Here is a 5000-nt window from a genome sequence, read left to right as displayed (position 1 = left end):
ATGGAACACAGGGGATTAATTCCCCCTTTAATGCCTGCCTCCAGCGCTGGGTGGAGGTGGGAGAATGAGGCCTGGGAGGTTGAGAGTCTCCCCCAGAGAGGGGAGAGAGGAGGGAGGGAGACAGAGAGCCAGAGAGCTGGGTGAAGTGAGGGTGGTACAGGGATTAAAGTGTCCCCTAAGATCTTACTCCAGTGCTGGGTGGAGGTGGGAGAATGAGGCCTGGGACGGTGAGAGTCTCCCCCAGAGAGGGGAGAGGAGAGGGAGGGAGACAGAGAGCCAGAGAGCTGGGTGAAGTGAGCGTGGAACACAGGGGATTAATTCCCCCTTTAATGCCTGCCTCCAGCGCTGGGTGGAGGTGGGAGAATGAGGCCTGGGACGGTGAGAGTCTCCCCCAGAGAGGGGAGAGAGGAGGGAGGGAGACAGAGAGCCAGAGAGCTGGGTGAAGTGAGGGTGGTACAGGGATTAAAGTGTCCCCTAAGATCTTACTCCAGTGCTGGGTGGAGGTGGGAGAATGAGGCCTGGGACGGTGAGAGTCTCCCCCAGAGAGGGGAGAGAAGAGGGAGGGAGACAGAGAGCCAGGGAGCTGGGTGAAGTGAGGGTGGTACAGGGATTAAAGTGTCCCCTAAGATCTGACTCCAGTGCTGGGTGGAGGTGGGAGAATGAGGCCTGGGACGGTGAGAGTCTCCCCCAGAGAGGGGAGAGAAGAGGGAGGGAGGGAGACAGAGAGCCAGAGAGCTGGGTGAAGTGAGGGTGGTACACGGGGGATTAATTCCCCCTTTAATGCCTGCCTCCAGTGCTGGGTGGAGGTGGGAGAATGAGGCCTGGGACGGTGAGAGTCTCCCCCAGAGAGGGGAGAGAAGAGGGAGGGAGACAGAGAGCCAGAGAGCTGGGTGAAGTGAGCATGGAACACAGGGGATTAATTCCCCCTTTAATGCCTGCCTCCAGCGCTGGGTGGAGGTGGGAGAATGAGGCCTGGGAGGTTGAGAGTCTCCCCCAGAGAGGGGAGAGAAGAGGGAGGGAGACAGAGAGCCAGAGAGCTGGGTGAAGTGAGGGTGGAACACAGGGGATTAATTCCCCCTTTAATGCCTGCCTCCAGCGCTTGGTGGAGGTGGGAGAATGATGCCTGGGACGGTGAGAGTCTCCCCCAGAGAGGGGAGAGAGGAGGGAGGGAGACAGAGAGCCAGAGAGCTGGGTGAAGTGAGGGTGGTACAGGGATTAAAGTGTCCCCTAAGATCTTACTCCAGTGCTGGGTGGAGGTGGGAGAATGAGGCCTGGGACGGTGAGAGTCTCCCCCAGAGAGGGGAGAGAAGAGGGAGGGAGACAGAGAGCCAGAGAGCTGGGTGAAGTGAGGGTGGAACACAGGGGATTAATTCCCCCTTTAATGCCTGCCTCCAGCGCTGGGTGGAGGTGGGAGAGTGATGCCTGGGAGGTTGAGAGTCTCCCCCAGAGAGGGGAGAGAGGAGGGAGGGAGACAGAGAGCCAGAGAGCTGGGTGAAGTGAGGGTGGAACACAGGGGATTAATTCCCCCTTTAATGCCTGCCTCCAGCGCTGGGTGGAGGTGGGAGAATGAGGCCTGGGAGGTTGAGAGTCTCCCCCAGAGAGGGGAGAGAGGAGGGAGGGAGACAGAGAGCCAGAGAGCTGGGTGAAGTGAGGGTGGTACAGGGATTAAAGTGTCCCCTAAGATCTTACTCCAGTGCTGGGTGGAGGTGGGAGAATGAGGCCTGGGACGGTGAGAGTCTCCCCCAGAGAGGGGAGAGGAGAGGGAGGGAGACAGAGAGCCAGAGAGCTGGGTGAAGTGAGCGTGGAACACAGGGGATTAATTCCCCCTTTAATGCCTGCCTCCAGCGCTGGGTGGAGGTGGGAGAATGAGGCCTGGGACGGTGAGAGTCTCCCCCAGAGAGGGGAGAGAGGAGGGAGGGAGACAGAGAGCCAGAGAGCTGGGTGAAGTGAGGGTGGTACAGGGATTAAAGTGTCCCCTAAGATCTTACTCCAGTGCTGGGTGGAGGTGGGAGAATGAGGCCTGGGACGGTGAGAGTCTCCCCCAGAGAGGGGAGAGAAGAGGGAGGGAGACAGAGAGCCAGGGAGCTGGGTGAAGTGAGGGTGGTACAGGGATTAAAGTGTCCCCTAAGATCTGACTCCAGTGCTGGGTGGAGGTGGGAGAATGAGGCCTGGGACGGTGAGAGTCTCCCCCAGAGAGGGGAGAGAAGAGGGAGGGAGGGAGACAGAGAGCCAGAGAGCTGGGTGAAGTGAGGGTGGTACACGGGGGATTAATTCCCCCTTTAATGCCTGCCTCCAGTGCTGGGTGGAGGTGGGAGAATGAGGCCTGGGACGGTGAGAGTCTCCCCCAGAGAGGGGAGAGAAGAGGGAGGGAGACAGAGAGCCAGAGAGCTGGGTGAAGTGAGGATGGAACACAGGGGATTAATTCCCCCTTTAATGCCTGCCTCCAGCGCTGGGTGGAGGTGGGAGAATGAGGCCTGGGAGGTTGAGAGTCTCCCCCAGAGAGGGGAGAGAGGAGGGAGGGAGACAGAGAGCCAGAGAGCTGGGTGAAGTGAGGGTGGTACAGGGATTAAAGTGTCCCCTAAGATCTTACTCCAGTGCTGGGTGGAGGTGGGAGAATGAGGCCTGGGACGGTGAGAGTCTCCCCCAGAGAGGGGAGAGGAGAGGGAGGGAGACAGAGAGCCAGAGAGCTGGGTGAAGTGAGCGTGGAACACAGGGGATTAATTCCCCCTTTAATGCCTGCCTCCAGCGCTGGGTGGAGGTGGGAGAATGAGGCCTGGGACGGTGAGAGTCTCCCCCAGAGAGGGGAGAGAGGAGGGAGGGAGACAGAGAGCCAGAGAGCTGGGTGAAGTGAGGGTGGTACAGGGATTAAAGTGTCCCCTAAGATCTTACTCCAGTGCTGGGTGGAGGTGGGAGAATGAGGCCTGGGACGGTGAGAGTCTCCCCCAGAGAGGGGAGAGAAGAGGGAGGGAGACAGAGAGCCAGGGAGCTGGGTGAAGTGAGGGTGGTACAGGGATTAAAGTGTCCCCTAAGATCTGACTCCAGTGCTGGGTGGAGGTGGGAGAATGAGGCCTGGGACGGTGAGAGTCTCCCCCAGAGAGGGGAGAGAAGAGGGAGGGAGGGAGACAGAGAGCCAGAGAGCTGGGTGAAGTGAGGGTGGTACACGGGGGATTAATTCCCCCTTTAATGCCTGCCTCCAGTGCTGGGTGGAGGTGGGAGAATGAGGCCTGGGACGGTGAGAGTCTCCCCCAGAGAGGGGAGAGAAGAGGGAGGGAGACAGAGAGCCAGAGAGCTGGGTGAAGTGAGGATGGAACACAGGGGATTAATTCCCCCTTTAATGCCTGCCTCCAGCGCTGGGTGGAGGTGGGAGAATGAGGCCTGGGAGGTTGAGAGTCTCCCCCAGAGAGGGGAGAGAGGAGGGAGGGAGACAGAGAGCCAGAGAGCTGGGTGAAGTGAGGATGGAACACAGGGGATTAATTCCCCCTTTAATGCCTGCCTCCAGCGCTGGGTGGAGGTGGGAGAATGAGGCCTGGGACGGTGAGAGTCTCCCCCAGAGAGGGGAGAGAAGAGGGAGGGAGGGAGACAGAGAGCCAGAGAGCTGGGTGAAGTGAGCATGGAACACAGGGGATTAATTCCCCCTTTAATGCCTGCCTCCAGCGCTGGGTGGAGGTGGGAGAATGAGGCCTGGGAGGTTGAGAGTCTCCCCCAGAGAGGGGAGAGAAGAGGGAGGGAGACAGAGAGCCAGAGAGCTGGGTGAAGTGAGCATGGAACACAGGGGATTAATTCCCCCTTTAATGCCTGCCTCCAGCGCTGGGTGGAGGTGGGAGAATGAGGCCTGGGAGGTTGAGAGTCTCCCCCAGAGAGGGGAGAGAAGAGGGAGGGAGACAGAGAGCCAGAGAGCTGGGTGAAGTGAGGATGGAACACAGGGGATTAATTCCCCCTTTAATGCCTGCCTCCAGCGCTGGGTGGAGGTGGGAGAATGAGGCCTGGGACGGTGAGAGTCTCCCCCAGAGAGGGGAGAGAAGAGGGAGGGAGGGAGACAGAGAGCCAGAGAGCTGGGTGAAGTGAGCATGGAACACAGGGGATTAATTCCCCCTTTAATGCCTGCCTCCAGCGCTGGGTGGAGGTGGGAGAATGAGGCCTGGGACGGTGAGAGTCTCCCCCAGAGAGGGGAGAGGAGAGGGAGGGAGACAGAGAGCCAGAGAGCTGGGTGAAGTGAGGGTGGAACACAGGGGATAAATTCCCCCTTTAATGCCTGCCTCCAGTGCTGGGTGGAGGTGAGATAGGCGGAGGGCGGCGGGTCGGTCGGGGCCAGCGAGAGCCGAGCCCCGGGGGTGCCTGGCGCGAGCGGGGGCTCCGTGGGGCGCGTGGGGGCCGAGCACCGGTGGGGTCCACCCTTTGGCCGGGCCCGGGGGCCCGTGACCGGGTCGGCGGCGGCCGTTGCGGCGCTCCCCGGCCACGGGGCAGTGAAATGGACAGCCTGGCAAAGGCTGGGCGGAAACGGAGCTCATGCCCCCTTTAATGTCTGTCAAGGGTGAGGAGGGGCGGCGGGTCGGTCGGGGCCAGCGAGAGCCGAGCCCCGGGGGTGCCTGGCGCGAGCGGGGGCTCCGTGGGGCGCGTGGGGGCCGAGCACCGGTGGGGTCCACCCTTTGGCCGGGCCCGGGGGCCCGTGACCGGGTCGGCGGCGGCCGTTGCGGCGCTCCCCGGCCACGGGGCAGTGAAATGGACAGCCTGGCAAAGGCTGGGCGGAAACGGAGCTCATGCCCCCTTTAATGTCTGTCAAGGGTGAGGAGGGGCGGCGGGTCCGTCGGGGCCAGCGAGAGCCGAGCCCCGGGGGTGCCTGGCGCGAGCGGGGGCTCCGTGGGGCGCGTGGGGGCCGAGCACCGGTGGGGTCCACCCTTTGGCCGGGCCCGGGGGCCCGTGACCGGGTCGGCGGCGGCCGTTGCGGCGCTCCCCGGCCTCGGGGCAGTGAAATGGACAGCCTGGCAAAGGCTGGGCGGAAA

Source organism: Epinephelus lanceolatus, unplaced genomic scaffold (assembly GCF_041903045.1).
Source record: "Epinephelus lanceolatus isolate andai-2023 unplaced genomic scaffold, ASM4190304v1 scaffold43, whole genome shotgun sequence".
NCBI lineage: Eukaryota > Metazoa > Chordata > Actinopteri > Perciformes > Serranidae > Epinephelus > Epinephelus lanceolatus.
Note: the sequence above shows the minus strand (reverse complement) of the source record.